Genomic DNA, 15499 nt, shown 5'->3' on the forward strand with positions numbered 1-15499 from the left:
GTCAGGGTGTCTGCCCCTCCCCCCCCTTCCCTCACTCTGCCGCCGAGCTGGCGGTGCCCGCGTGTCCACCTGTCGGCCGGGCCTCTCGCACTCGCGACCTATGGCGCCCAGCCGCCAGCGCGCGCGCGTCGCCCGCCTGGCAGGGAGTCTGCCCCTCCCCCCCCTTCCCTAACTCGGCCGCAGAGCCGCCAGGAGCCGCGGGTCGACGAGCCCGACGGGGCTCTATCCCCTCCCCCCCTTCCCTAACCCTGTCGACGAGCTGCGGGTGCCCGCGGGTCCACCTGCGGGCAGGGCCTCTCCCACTCGCGACCTCGCCCGCCGAGCCGGCAGCGCGCGCCCGTCGCCCGGCTGTCAGGCTGTCTGCCCCTCCCCCCCTCCTCCCCTAACTCGGCCGCAGAGCCGCTTGGAGCCGCGGGTCGACGAGCCCGACGGGGTTCTAGCCCCTCCCCCCCTTCCCTAACTCCCCCCCTTCCCTAACCCTGTCGACGAGCTGCGGGTGCCCGCGGGTGCACCTGCGGGCAGGGCCTCTCCCACTCGCGACCTCGCCCGCCGAGCCGCCAGCGCGCGCCCGTCGCCCGGCTGTCAGGCTGTCTGCCCCTCCCCCACTCCTCCCCTAACTCGGCCGCAGAGCCGCCAGGAGCCGCGGGTCGACGAGCCCGACGGGGCTCTATCCCCTCCCCCCCTTCCCTAACCCTGTCGACGAGCTGCGGGTGCCCGCGGGTCCACCTGCGGGCAGGGCCTCTCCCACTCGCGACCTCGCCCGCCGAGCCGGCAGCGCGCGCCCGTCGCCCGGCTGTCAGGCTGTCTGCCCCTCCCCCCCTCCTCCCCTAACTCGGCCGCAGAGCCGCTTGGAGCCGCGGGTCGACGAGCCCGACGGGGCTCTATCCCCTCCCCCCCTTCCCTAACCCTGTCGACGAGCTGCGGGTGCCCGCGGGTCCACCTGCGGGCAGGGCCTCTCCCACTCGCGACCTCGCCCGCCGAGCCGGCAGCGCGCGCCCGTCGCCCGGCTGTCAGGCTGTCTGCCCCTCCCCCCCTCCTCCCCTAACTCGGCCGCAGAGCCGCTTGGAGCCGCGGGTCGACGAGCCCGACGGGGTTCTAGCCCCTCCCCCCCTTCCCTAATTCCCCCCCTTCCCTAACCCTGTCGACGAGCTGCGGGTGCCCGCGGGTGCACCTGCGGGCAGGGCCTCTCCCACTCGCGACTTCGCCCGCCGAGCCGCCAGCGCGCGCCCGTCGCCCGGCTGTCAGGCTGTCTGCCCCTCCCCCCCTTCCCTGACTCCCCCCCTTCCCTAACCCTGTCGACGAGCTGCGGGTGCCCGCGGGTCCACCTGCGGGCAGGGCCTCTCCCACTCGCGACCTCGCCCGCCGAGCCGCCAGCGCGCGCCCGTCGCCCGGCTGTCAGGCTGTCTGCCCCTCCCCCACTCCTCCCCTAACTCGGCCGCAGAGCCGCCAGGAGCCGCGGGTCGACGAGCCCGCCGGGGTTCTATCCCCTCCCCCCCTTCCCTGACTTCCCCCCTTCCCTAACTCTCGACGAGCTGCGGGTGCCCGCGTGTCCACCTGCGGGCAGGGCCTCTCCCACTCGCGACCTCGCCAGCCGAGGCGCCAGCGCGCGCCCGTCGCCCGGTTGTCAGGCTGTCTGCCCCTCCCCCCCTTCCCTCACTCTGCCGCCGAGCTGGCGGTGCCCGCGTGTCCACCTGTCGGCCGGGCCTATCGCACTCGCGACCTCTGGCGCCGAGCCGCCAGCGCGCGCGCGTCGCCCGCCTGGCAGGGACTCCGCCCCTCCTCCCTCCTTCCCTCACTCTGCCGCCGAGCTGGCGGTGCCCGCGTGTCCACCTGTCGGCCGGGCCTCTCGCACTCGCGACCTCTGGCGCCGAGCCGCCAGCGCGCGCGCGTCGCCCGCCTGGCAGGGACTCCGCCCCTCCTCCCTCCTTCCCTCACTCTGCCGCCGAGCTGGCGGTGCCCGCGGGTCCAGCTGTCGGCCGGGCCTCTCCCACTCGCGACCTCGCCCGCCGAGCCGCCAGCGCGCGCCCGTCGCCCGGGTGTCAGGGTGTCTGCCCCTCCCCCCCCTTCCCTCACTCTGCCGCCGAGCTGGCGGTGCCCGCGTGTCCACCTGTCGGCCGGGCCTCTCGCACTCGCGACCTATGGCGCCCAGCCGCCAGCGCGCGCGCGTCGCCCGCCTGGCAGGGAGTCTGCCCCTCCCCCCCCTTCCCTAACTCGGCCGCAGAGCCGCCAGGAGCCGCGGGTCGACGAGCCCGACGGGGCTCTATCCCCTCCCCCCCTTCCCTAACCCTGTCGACGAGCTGCGGGTGCCCGCGGGTCCACCTGCGGGCAGGGCCTCTCCCACTCGCGACCTCGCCCGCCGAGCCGGCAGCGCGCGCCCGTCGCCCGGCTGTCAGGCTGTCTGCCCCTCCCCCCCTCCTCCCCTAACTCGGCCGCAGAGCCGCTTGGAGCCGCGGGTCGACGAGCCCGACGGGGTTCTAGCCCCTCCCCCCCTTCCCTAACTCCCCCCCTTCCCTAACCCTGTCGACGAGCTGCGGGTGCCCGCGGGTGCACCTGCTGGCAGGGCCTCTCCCACTCGCGACCTCGCCCGCCGAGCCGCCAGCGCGCGCCCGTCGCCCGGCTGTCAGGCTGTCTGCCCCTCCCCCACTCCTCCCCTAACTCGGCCGCAGAGCCGCCAGGAGCCGCGGGTCGACGAGCCCGACGGGGCTCTATCCCCTCCCCCCCTTCCCTAACCCTGTCGACGAGCTGCGGGTGCCCGCGGGTCCACCTGCGGGCAGGGCCTCTCCCACTCGCGACCTCGCCCGCCGAGCCGGCAGCGCGCGCCCGTCGCCCGGCTGTCAGGCTGTCTGCCCCTCCCCCCCTCCTCCCCTAACTCGGCCGCAGAGCCGCTTGGAGCCGCGGGTCGACGAGCCCGACGGGGCTCTATCCCCTCCCCCCCTTCCCTAACCCTGTCGACGAGCTGCGGGTGCCCGCGGGTCCACCTGCGGGCAGGGCCTCTCCCACTCGCGACCTCGCCCGCCGAGCCGGCAGCGCGCGCCCGTCGCCCGGCTGTCAGGCTGTCTGCCCCTCCCCCCCTCCTCCCCTAACTCGGCCGCAGAGCCGCTTGGAGCCGCGGGTCGACGAGCCCGACGGGGTTCTAGCCCCTCCCCCCCTTCCCTAATTCCCCCCCTTCCCTAACCCTGTCGACGAGCTGCGGGTGCCCGCGGGTGCACCTGCGGGCAGGGCCTCTCCCACTCGCGACTTCGCCCGCCGAGCCGCCAGCGCGCGCCCGTCGCCCGGCTGTCAGGCTGTCTGCCCCTCCCCCCCTTCCCTGACTCCCCCCCTTCCCTAACCCTGTCGACGAGCTGCGGGTGCCCGCGGGTCCACCTGCGGGCAGGGCCTCTCCCACTCGCGACCTCGCCCGCCGAGCCGCCAGCGCGCGCCCGTCGCCCGGCTGTCAGGCTGTCTGCCCCTCCCCCACTCCTCCCCTAACTCGGCCGCAGAGCCGCCAGGAGCCGCGGGTCGACGAGCCCGCCGGGGTTCTATCCCCTCCCCCCCTTCCCTGACTTCCCCCCTTCCCTAACTCTCGACGAGCTGCGGGTGCCCGCGTGTCCACCTGCGGGCAGGGCCTCTCCCACTCGCGACCTCGCCAGCCGAGGCGCCAGCGCGCGCCCGTCGCCCGGTTGTCAGGCTGTCTGCCCCTCCCCCCCTTCCCTCACTCTGCCGCCGAGCTGGCGGTGCCCGCGTGTCCACCTGTCGGCCGGGCCTCTCGCACTCGCGACCTCTGGCGCCGAGCCGCCAGCGCGCGCGCGTCGCCCGCCTGGCAGGGACTCCGCCCCTCCTCCCTCCTTCCCTCACTCTGCCGCCGAGCTGGCGGTGCCCGCGTGTCCACCTGTCGGCCGGGCCTCTCGCACTCGCGACCTCTGGCGCCGAGCCGCCAGCGCGCGCGCGTCGCCCGCCTGGCAGGGACTCCGCCCCTCCTCCCTCCTTCCCTCACTCTGCCGCCGAGCTGGCGGTGCCCGCGGGTCCAGCTGTCGGCCGGGCCTCTCCCACTCGCGACCTCGCCCGCCGAGCCGCCAGCGCGCGCCCGTCGCCCGGGTGTCAGGGTGTCTGCCCCTCCCCCCCCTTCCCTCACTCTGCCGCCGAGCTGGCGGTGCCCGCGTGTCCACCTGTCGGCCGGGCCTCTCGCACTCGCGACCTATGGCGCCCAGCCGCCAGCGCGCGCGCGTCGCCCGCCTGGCAGGGAGTCTGCCCCTCCCCCCCCTTCCCTAACTCGGCCGCAGAGCCGCCAGGAGCCGCGGGTCGACGAGCCCGACGGGGCTCTATCCCCTCCCCCCCTTCCCTAACCCTGTCGACGAGCTGCGGGTGCCCGCGGGTCCACCTGCGGGCAGGGCCTCTCCCACTCGCGACCTCGCCCGCCGAGCCGGCAGCGCGCGCCCGTCGCCCGGCTGTCAGGCTGTCTGCCCCTCCCCCCCTCCTCCCCTAACTCGGCCGCAGAGCCGCTTGGAGCCGCGGGTCGACGAGCCCGACGGGGTTCTAGCCCCTCCCCCCCTTCCCTAACTCCCCCCCTTCCCTAACCCTGTCGACGAGCTGCGGGTGCCCGCGGGTGCACCTGCGGGCAGGGCCTCTCCCACTCGCGACCTCGCCCGCCGAGCCGCCAGCGCGCGCCCGTCGCCCGGCTGTCAGGCTGTCTGCCCCTCCCCCACTCCTCCCCTAACTCGGCCGCAGAGCCGCCAGGAGCCGCGGGTCGACGAGCCCGACGGGGCTCTATCCCCTCCCCCCCTTCCCTAACCCTGTCGACGAGCTGCGGGTGCCCGCGGGTCCACCTGCGGGCAGGGCCTCTCCCACTCGCGACCTCGCCCGCCGAGCCGGCAGCGCGCGCCCGTCGCCCGGCTGTCAGGCTGTCTGCCCCTCCCCCCCTCCTCCCCTAACTCGGCCGCAGAGCCGCTTGGAGCCGCGGGTCGACGAGCCCGACGGGGCTCTATCCCCTCCCCCCCTTCCCTAACCCTGTCGACGAGCTGCGGGTGCCCGCGGGTCCACCTGCGGGCAGGGCCTCTCCCACTCGCGACCTCGCCCGCCGAGCCGGCAGCGCGCGCCCGTCGCCCGGCTGTCAGGCTGTCTGCCCCTCCCCCCCTCCTCCCCTAACTCGGCCGCAGAGCCGCTTGGAGCCGCGGGTCGACGAGCCCGACGGGGTTCTAGCCCCTCCCCCCCTTCCCTAATTCCCCCCCTTCCCTAACCCTGTCGACGAGCTGCGGGTGCCCGCGGGTGCACCTGCGGGCAGGGCCTCTCCCACTCGCGACTTCGCCCGCCGAGCCGCCAGCGCGCGCCCGTCGCCCGGCTGTCAGGCTGTCTGCCCCTCCCCCCCTTCCCTGACTCCCCCCCTTCCCTAACCCTGTCGACGAGCTGCGGGTGCCCGCGGGTCCACCTGCGGGCAGGGCCTCTCCCACTCGCGACCTCGCCCGCCGAGCCGCCAGCGCGCGCCCGTCGCCCGGCTGTCAGGCTGTCTGCCCCTCCCCCACTCCTCCCCTAACTCGGCCGCAGAGCCGCCAGGAGCCGCGGGTCGACGAGCCCGCCGGGGTTCTATCCCCTCCCCCCCTTCCCTGACTTCCCCCCTTCCCTAACTCTCGACGAGCTGCGGGTGCCCGCGTGTCCACCTGCGGGCAGGGCCTCTCCCACTCGCGACCTCGCCAGCCGAGGCGCCAGCGCGCGCCCGTCGCCCGGTTGTCAGGCTGTCTGCCCCTCCCCCCCTTCCCTCACTCTGCCGCCGAGCTGGCGGTGCCCGCGTGTCCACCTGTCGGCCGGGCCTCTCGCACTCGCGACCTCTGGCGCCGAGCCGCCAGCGCGCGCGCGTCGCCCGCCTGGCAGGGACTCCGCCCCTCCTCCCTCCTTCCCTCACTCTGCCGCCGAGCTGGCGGTGCCCGCGTGTCCACCTGTCGGCCGGGCCTCTCGCACTCGCGACCTCTGGCGCCGAGCCGCCAGCGCGCGCGCGTCGCCCGCCTGGCAGGGACTCCGCCCCTCCTCCCTCCTTCCCTCACTCTGCCGCCGAGCTGGCGGTGCCCGCGGGTCCAGCTGTCGGCCGGGCCTCTCCCACTCGCGACCTCGCCCGCCGAGCCGCCAGCGCGCGCCCGTCGCCCGGGTGTCAGGGTGTCTGCCCCTCCCCCCCCTTCCCTCACTCTGCCGCCGAGCTGGCGGTGCCCGCGTGTCCACCTGTCGGCCGGGCCTCTCGCACTCGCGACCTATGGCGCCCAGCCGCCAGCGCGCGCGCGTCGCCCGCCTGGCAGGGAGTCTGCCCCTCCCCCCCCTTCCCTAACTCGGCCGCAGAGCCGCCAGGAGCCGCGGGTCGACGAGCCCGACGGGGCTCTATCCCCTCCCCCCCTTCCCTAACCCTGTCGACGAGCTGCGGGTGCCCGCGGGTCCACCTGCGGGCAGGGCCTCTCCCACTCGCGACCTCGCCCGCCGAGCCGGCAGCGCGCGCCCGTCGCCCGGCTGTCAGGCTGTCTGCCCCTCCCCCCCTCCTCCCCTAACTCGGCCGCAGAGCCGCTTGGAGCCGCGGGTCGACGAGCCCGACGGGGTTCTAGCCCCTCCCCCCCTTCCCTAACTCCCCCCCTTCCCTAACCCTGTCGACGAGCTGCGGGTGCCCGCGGGTGCACCTGCGGGCAGGGCCTCTCCCACTCGCGACCTCGCCCGCCGAGCCGCCAGCGCGCGCCCGTCGCCCGGCTGTCAGGCTGTCTGCCCCTCCCCCACTCCTCCCCTAACTCGGCCGCAGAGCCGCCAGGAGCCGCGGGTCGACGAGCCCGACGGGGCTCTATCCCCTCCCCCCCTTCCCTAACCCTGTCGACGAGCTGCGGGTGCCCGCGGGTCCACCTGCGGGCAGGGCCTCTCCCACTCGCGACCTCGCCCGCCGAGCCGGCAGCGCGCGCCCGTCGCCCGGCTGTCAGGCTGTCTGCCCCTCCCCCCCTCCTCCCCTAACTCGGCCGCAGAGCCGCTTGGAGCCGCGGGTCGACGAGCCCGACGGGGCTCTATCCCCTCCCCCCCTTCCCTAACCCTGTCGACGAGCTGCGGGTGCCCGCGGGTCCACCTGCGGGCAGGGCCTCTCCCACTCGCGACCTCGCCCGCCGAGCCGGCAGCGCGCGCCCGTCGCCCGGCTGTCAGGCTGTCTGCCCCTCCCCCCCTCCTCCCCTAACTCGGCCGCAGAGCCGCTTGGAGCCGCGGGTCGACGAGCCCGACGGGGTTCTAGCCCCTCCCCCCCTTCCCTAATTCCCCCCCTTCCCTAACCCTGTCGACGAGCTGCGGGTGCCCGCGGGTGCACCTGCGGGCAGGGCCTCTCCCACTCGCGACTTCGCCCGCCGAGCCGCCAGCGCGCGCCCGTCGCCCGGCTGTCAGGCTGTCTGCCCCTCCCCCCCTTCCCTGACTCCCCCCCTTCCCTAACCCTGTCGACGAGCTGCGGGTGCCCGCGGGTCCACCTGCGGGCAGGGCCTCTCCCACTCGCGACCTCGCCCGCCGAGCCGCCAGCGCGCGCCCGTCGCCCGGCTGTCAGGCTGTCTGCCCCTCCCCCACTCCTCCCCTAACTCGGCCGCAGAGCCGCCAGGAGCCGCGGGTCGACGAGCCCGCCGGGGTTCTATCCCCTCCCCCCCTTCCCTGACTTCCCCCCTTCCCTAACTCTCGACGAGCTGCGGGTGCCCGCGTGTCCACCTGCGGGCAGGGCCTCTCCCACTCGCGACCTCGCCAGCCGAGGCGCCAGCGCGCGCCCGTCGCCCGGTTGTCAGGCTGTCTGCCCCTCCCCCCCTTCCCTCACTCTGCCGCCGAGCTGGCGGTGCCCGCGTGTCCACCTGTCGGCCGGGCCTCTCGCACTCTCGACCTCTGGCGCCGAGCCGCCAGCGCGCGCGCGTCGCCCGCCTGGCAGGGACTCCGCCCCTCCTCCCTCCTTCCCTCACTCTGCCGCCGAGCTGGCGGTGCCCGCGGGTCCAGCTGTCGGCCGGGCCTCTCCCACTCGCGACCTCGCCCGCCGAGCCGCCAGCGCGCGCCCGTCGCCCGGGTGTCAGGGTGTCTGCCCCTCCCCCCCCTTCCCTCACTCTGCCGCCGAGCTGGCGGTGCCCGCGTGTCCACCTGTCGGCCGGGCCTCTCGCACTCGCGACCTATGGCGCCCAGCCGCCAGCGCGCGCGCGTCGCCCGCCTGGCAGGGAGTCTGCCCCTCCCCCCCCTTCCCTAACTCGGCCGCAGAGCCGCCAGGAGCCGCGGGTCGACGAGCCCGACGGGGCTCTATCCCCTCCCCCCCTTCCCTAACCCTGTCGACGAGCTGCGGGTGCCCGCGGGTCCACCTGCGGGCAGGGCCTCTCCCACTCGCGACCTCGCCCGCCGAGCCGGCAGCGCGCGCCCGTCGCCCGGCTGTCAGGCTGTCTGCCCCTCCCCCCCTCCTCCCCTAACTCGGCCGCAGAGCCGCTTGGAGCCGCGGGTCGACGAGCCCGACGGGGTTCTAGCCCCTCCCCCCCTTCCCTAACTCCCCCCCTTCCCTAACCCTGTCGACGAGCTGCGGGTGCCCGCGGGTGCACCTGCGGGCAGGGCCTCTCCCACTCGCGACCTCGCCCGCCGAGCCGCCAGCGCGCGCCCGTCGCCCGGCTGTCAGGCTGTCTGCCCCTCCCCCACTCCTCCCCTAACTCGGCCGCAGAGCCGCCAGGAGCCGCGGGTCGACGAGCCCGACGGGGCTCTATCCCCTCCCCCCCTTCCCTAACCCTGTCGACGAGCTGCGGGTGCCCGCGGGTCCACCTGCGGGCAGGGCCTCTCCCACTCGCGACCTCGCCCGCCGAGCCGGCAGCTCGCGCCCGTCGCCCGGCTGTCAGGCTGTCTGCCCCTCCCCCCCTCCTCCCCTAACTCGGCCGCAGAGCCGCTTGGAGCCGCGGGTCGACGAGCCCGACGGGGCTCTATCCCCTCCCCCCCTTCCCTAACCCTGTCGACGAGCTGCGGGTGCCCGCGGGTCCACCTGCGGGCAGGGCCTCTCCCACTCGCGACCTCGCCCGCCGAGCCGGCAGCGCGCGCCCGTCGCCCGGCTGTCAGGCTGTCTGCCCCTCCCCCCCTCCTCCCCTAACTCGGCCGCAGAGCCGCTTGGAGCCGCGGGTCGACGAGCCCGACGGGGTTCTAGCCCCTCCCCCCCTTCCCTAATTCCCCCCCTTCCCTAACCCTGTCGACGAGCTGCGGGTGCCCGCGGGTGCACCTGCGGGCAGGGCCTCTCCCACTCGCGACTTCGCCCGCCGAGCCGCCAGCGCGCGCCCGTCGCCCGGCTGTCAGGCTGTCTGCCCCTCCCCCCCTTCCCTGACTCCCCCCCTTCCCTAACCCTGTCGACGAGCTGCGGGTGCCCGCGGGTCCACCTGCGGGCAGGGCCTCTCCCACTCGCGACCTCGCCCGCCGAGCCGCCAGCGCGCGCCCGTCGCCCGGCTGTCAGGCTGTCTGCCCCTCCCCCACTCCTCCCCTAACTCGGCCGCAGAGCCGCCAGGAGCCGCGGGTCGACGAGCCCGCCGGGGTTCTATCCCCTCCCCCCCTTCCCTGACTTCCCCCCTTCCCTAACTCTCGACGAGCTGCGGGTGCCCGCGTGTCCACCTGCGGGCAGGGCCTCTCCCACTCGCGACCTCGCCAGCCGAGGCGCCAGCGCGCGCCCGTCGCCCGGTTGTCAGGCTGTCTGCCCCTCCCCCCCTTCCCTCACTCTGCCGCCGAGCTGGCGGTGCCCGCGTGTCCACCTGTCGGCCGGGCCTCTCGCACTCGCGACCTCTGGCGCCGAGCCGCCAGCGCGCGCGCGTCGCCCGCCTGGCAGGGACTCCGCCCCTCCTCCCTCCTTCCCTCACTCTGCCGCCGAGCTGGCGGTGCCCGCGTGTCCACCTGTCGGCCGGGCCTCTCGCACTCGCGACCTCTGGCGCCGAGCCGCCAGCGCGCGCGCGTCGCCCGCCTGGCAGGGACTCCGCCCCTCCTCCCTCCTTCCCTCACTCTGCCGCCGAGCTGGCGGTGCCCGCGGGTCCAGCTGTCGGCCGGGCCTCTCCCACTCGCGACCTCGCCCGCCGAGCCGCCAGCGCGCGCCCGTCGCCCGGGTGTCAGGGTGTCTGCCCCTCCCCCCCCTTCCCTCACTCTGCCGCCGAGCTGGCGGTGCCCGCGTGTCCACCTGTCGGCCGGGCCTCTCGCACTCGCGACCTATGGCGCCCAGCCGCCAGCGCGCGCGCGTCGCCCGCCTGGCAGGGAGTCTGCCCCTCCCCCCCCTTCCCTAACTCGGCCGCAGAGCCGCCAGGAGCCGCGGGTCGACGAGCCCGACGGGGCTCTATCCCCTCCCCCCCTTCCCTAACCCTGTCGACGAGCTGCGGGTGCCCGCGGGTCCACCTGCGGGCAGGGCCTCTCCCACTCGCGACCTCGCCCGCCGAGCCGGCAGCGCGCGCCCGTCGCCCGGCTGTCAGGCTGTCTGCCCCTCCCCCCCTCCTCCCCTAACTCGGCCGCAGAGCCGCTTGGAGCCGCGGGTCGACGAGCCCGACGGGGTTCTAGCCCCTCCCCCCCTTCCCTAACTCCCCCCCTTCCCTAACCCTGTCGACGAGCTGCGGGTGCCCGCGGGTGCACCTGCGGGCAGGGCCTCTCCCACTCGCGACCTCGCCCGCCGAGCCGCCAGCGCGCGCCCGTCGCCCGGCTGTCAGGCTGTCTGCCCCTCCCCCACTCCTCCCCTAACTCGGCCGCAGAGCCGCCAGGAGCCGCGGGTCGACGAGCCCGACGGGGCTCTATCCCCTCCCCCCCTTCCCTAACCCTGTCGACGAGCTGCGGGTGCCCGCGGGTCCACCTGCGGGCAGGGCCTCTCCCACTCGCGACCTCGCCCGCCGAGCCGGCAGCGCGCGCCCGTCGCCCGGCTGTCAGGCTGTCTGCCCCTCCCCCCCTCCTCCCCTAACTCGGCCGCAGAGCCGCTTGGAGCCGCGGGTCGACGAGCCCGACGGGGCTCTATCCCCTCCCCCCCTTCCCTAACCCTGTCGACGAGCTGCGGGTGCCCGCGGGTCCACCTGCGGGCAGGGCCTCTCCCACTCGCGACCTCGCCCGCCGAGCCGGCAGCGCGCGCCCGTCGCCCGGCTGTCAGGCTGTCTGCCCCTCCCCCCCTCCTCCCCTAACTCGGCCGCAGAGCCGCTTGGAGCCGCGGGTCGACGAGCCCGACGGGGTTCTAGCCCCTCCCCCCCTTCCCTAATTCCCCCCCTTCCCTAACCCTGTCGACGAGCTGCGGGTGCCCGCGGGTGCACCTGCGGGCAGGGCCTCTCCCACTCGCGACTTCGCCCGCCGAGCCGCCAGCGCGCGCCCGTCGCCCGGCTGTCAGGCTGTCTGCCCCTCCCCCCCTTCCCTGACTCCCCCCCTTCCCTAACCCTGTCGACGAGCTGCGGGTGCCCGCGGGTCCACCTGCGGGCAGGGCCTCTCCCACTCGCGACCTCGCCCGCCGAGCCGCCAGCGCGCGCCCGTCGCCCGGCTGTCAGGCTGTCTGCCCCTCCCCCACTCCTCCCCTAACTCGGCCGCAGAGCCGCCAGGAGCCGCGGGTCGACGAGCCCGCCGGGGTTCTATCCCCTCCCCCCCTTCCCTGACTTCCCCCCTTCCCTAACTCTCGACGAGCTGCGGGTGCCCGCGTGTCCACCTGCGGGCAGGGCCTCTCCCACTCGCGACCTCGCCAGCCGAGGCGCCAGCGCGCGCCCGTCGCCCGGTTGTCAGGCTGTCTGCCCCTCCCCCCCTTCCCTCACTCTGCCGCCGAGCTGGCGGTGCCCGCGTGTCCACCTGTCGGCCGGGCCTCTCGCACTCGCGACCTCTGGCGCCGAGCCGCCAGCGCGCGCGCGTCGCCCGCCTGGCAGGGACTCCGCCCCTCCTCCCTCCTTCCCTCACTCTGCCGCCGAGCTGGCGGTGCCCGCGTGTCCACCTGTCGGCCGGGCCTCTCGCACTCGCGACCTCTGGCGCCGAGCCGCCAGCGCGCGCGCGTCGCCCGCCTGGCAGGGACTCCGCCCCTCCTCCCTCCTTCCCTCACTCTGCCGCCGAGCTGGCGGTGCCCGCGGGTCCAGCTGTCGGCCGGGCCTCTCCCACTCGCGACCTCGCCCGCCGAGCCGCCAGCGCGCGCCCGTCGCCCGGGTGTCAGGGTGTCTGCCCCTCCCCCCCCTTCCCTCACTCTGCCGCCGAGCTGGCGGTGCCCGCGTGTCCACCTGTCGGCCGGGCCTCTCGCACTCGCGACCTATGGCGCCCAGCCGCCAGCGCGCGCGCGTCGCCCGCCTGGCAGGGAGTCTGCCCCTCCCCCCCCTTCCCTAACTCGGCCGCAGAGCCGCCAGGAGCCGCGGGTCGACGAGCCCGACGGGGCTCTATCCCCTCCCCCCCTTCCCTAACCCTGTCGACGAGCTGCGGGTGCCCGCGGGTCCACCTGCGGGCAGGGCCTCTCCCACTCGCGACCTCGCCCGCCGAGCCGGCAGCGCGCGCCCGTCGCCCGGCTGTCAGGCTGTCTGCCCCTCCCCCCCTCCTCCCCTAACTCGGCCGCAGAGCCGCTTGGAGCCGCGGGTCGACGAGCCCGACGGGGTTCTAGCCCCTCCCCCCCTTCCCTAACTCCCCCCCTTCCCTAACCCTGTCGACGAGCTGCGGGTGCCCGCGGGTGCACCTGCAGGCAGGGCCTCTCCCACTCGCGACCTCGCCCGCCGAGCCGCCAGCGCGCGCCCGTCGCCCGGCTGTCAGGCTGTCTGCCCCTCCCCCACTCCTCCCCTAACTCGGCCGCAGAGCCGCCAGGAGCCGCGGGTCGACGAGCCCGACGGGGCTCTATCCCCTCCCCCCCTTCCCTAACCCTGTCGACGAGCTGCGGGTGCCCGCGGGTCCACCTGCGGGCAGGGCCTCTCCCACTCGCGACCTCGCCCGCCGAGCCGGCAGCGCGCGCCCGTCGCCCGGCTGTCAGGCTGTCTGCCCCTCCCCCCCTCCTCCCCTAACTCGGCCGCAGAGCCGCTTGGAGCCGCGGGTCGACGAGCCCGACGGGGCTCTATCCCCTCCCCCCCTTCCCTAACCCTGTCGACGAGCTGCGGGTGCCCGCGGGTCCACCTGCGGGCAGGGCCTCTCCCACTCGCGACCTCGCCCGCCGAGCCGGCAGCGCGCGCCCGTCGCCCGGCTGTCAGGCTGTCTGCCCCTCCCCCCCTCCTCCCCTAACTCGGCCGCAGAGCCGCTTGGAGCCGCGGGTCGACGAGCCCGACGGGGTTCTAGCCCCTCCCCCCCTTCCCTAATTCCCCCCCTTCCCTAACCCTGTCGACGAGCTGCGGGTGCCCGCGGGTGCACCTGCGGGCAGGGCCTCTCCCACTCGCGACTTCGCCCGCCGAGCCGCCAGCGCGCGCCCGTCGCCCGGCTGTCAGGCTGTCTGCCCCTCCCCCCCTTCCCTGACTCCCCCCCTTCCCTAACCCTGTCGACGAGCTGCGGGTGCCCGCGGGTCCACCTGCGGGCAGGGCCTCTCCCACTCGCGACCTCGCCCGCCGAGCCGCCAGCGCGCGCCCGTCGCCCGGCTGTCAGGCTGTCTGCCCCTCCCCCACTCCTCCCCTAACTCGGCCGCAGAGCCGCCAGGAGCCGCGGGTCGACGAGCCCGCCGGGGTTCTATCCCCTCCCCCCCTTCCCTGACTTCCCCCCTTCCCTAACTCTCGACGAGCTGCGGGTGCCCGCGTGTCCACCTGCGGGCAGGGCCTCTCCCACTCGCGACCTCGCCAGCCGAGGCGCCAGCGCGCGCCCGTCGCCCGGTTGTCAGGCTGTCTGCCCCTCCCCCCCTTCCCTCACTCTGCCGCCGAGCTGGCGGTGCCCGCGTGTCCACCTGTCGGCCGGGCCTCTCGCACTCGCGACCTCTGGCGCCGAGCCGCCAGCGCGCGCGCGTCGCCCGCCTGGCAGGGACTCCGCCCCTCCTCCCTCCTTCCCTCACTCTGCCGCCGAGCTGGCGGTGCCCGCGTGTCCACCTGTCGGCCGGGCCTCTCGCACTCGCGACCTCTGGCGCCGAGCCGCCAGCGCGCGCGCGTCGCCCGCCTGGCAGGGACTCCGCCCCTCCTCCCTCCTTCCCTCACTCTGCCGCCGAGCTGGCGGTGCCCGCGGGTCCAGCTGTCGGCCGGGCCTCTCCCACTCGCGACCTCGCCCGCCGAGCCGCCAGCGCGCGCCCGTCGCCCGGGTGTCAGGGTGTCTGCCCCTCCCCCCCCTTCCCTCACTCTGCCGCCGAGCTGGCGGTGCCCGCGTGTCCACCTGTCGGCCGGGCCTCTCGCACTCGCGACCTATGGCGCCCAGCCGCCAGCGCGCGCGCGTCGCCCGCCTGGCAGGGAGTCTGCCCCTCCCCCCCCTTCCCTAACTCGGCCGCAGAGCCGCCAGGAGCCGCGGGTCGACGAGCCCGACGGGGCTCTATCCCCTCCCCCCCTTCCCTAACCCTGTCGACGAGCTGCGGGTGCCCGCGGGTCCACCTGCGGGCAGGGCCTCTCCCACTCGCGACCTCGCCCGCCGAGCCGGCAGCGCGCGCCCGTCGCCCGGCTGTCAGGCTGTCTGCCCCTCCCCCCCTCCTCCCCTAACTCGGCCGCAGAGCCGCTTGGAGCCGCGGGTCGACGAGCCCGACGGGGTTCTAGCCCCTCCCCCCCTTCCCTAACTCCCCCCCTTCCCTAACCCTGTCGACGAGCTGCGGGTGCCCGCGGGTGCACCTGCGGGCAGGGCCTCTCCCACTCGCGACCTCGCCCGCCGAGCCGCCAGCGCGCGCCCGTCGCCCGGCTGTCAGGCTGTCTGCCCCTCCCCCACTCCTCCCCTAACTCGGCCGCAGAGCCGCCAGGAGCCGCGGGTCGACGAGCCCGACGGGGCTCTATCCCCTCCCCCCCTTCCCTAACCCTGTCGACGAGCTGCGGGTGCCCGCGGGTCCACCTGCGGGCAGGGCCTCTCCCACTCGCGACCTCGCCCGCCGAGCCGGCAGCGCGCGCCCGTCGCCCGGCTGTCAGGCTGTCTGCCCCTCCCCCCCTCCTCCCCTAACTCGGCCGCAGAGCCGCTTGGAGCCGCGGGTCGACGAGCCCGACGGGGCTCTATCCCCTCCCCCCCTTCCCTAACCCTGTCGACGAGCTGCGGGTGCCCGCGGGTCCACCTGCGGGCAGGGCCTCTCCCACTCGCGACCTCGCCCGCCGAGCCGGCAGCGCGCGCCCGTCGCCCGGCTGTCAGGCTGTCTGCCCCTCCCCCCCTCCTCCCCTAACTCGGCCGCAGAGCCGCTTGGAGCCGCGGGTCGACGAGCCCGACGGGGTTCTAGCCCCTCCCCCCCTTCCCTAATTCCCCCCCTTCCCTAACCCTGTCGACGAGCTGCGGGTGCCCGCGGGTGCACCTGCGGGCAGGGCCTCTCCCACTCGCGACTTCGCCCGCCGAGCCGCCAGCGCGCGCCCGTCGCCCGGCTGTCAGGCTGTCTGCCCCTCCCCCCCTTCCCTGACTCCCCCCCTTCCCTAACCCTGTCGACGAGCTGCGGGTGCCCGCGGGTCCACCTGCGGGCAGGGCCTCTCCCACTCGCGACCTCGCCCGCCGAGCCGCC

The sequence above is a fragment of the Giraffa tippelskirchi genome, chromosome 11 (genome assembly GCF_054371585.1).
Source record: "Giraffa tippelskirchi isolate mGirTip1 chromosome 11, T2T-mGirTip1v1.2.pri, whole genome shotgun sequence".
Lineage (NCBI taxonomy): Eukaryota > Metazoa > Chordata > Mammalia > Artiodactyla > Giraffidae > Giraffa > Giraffa tippelskirchi.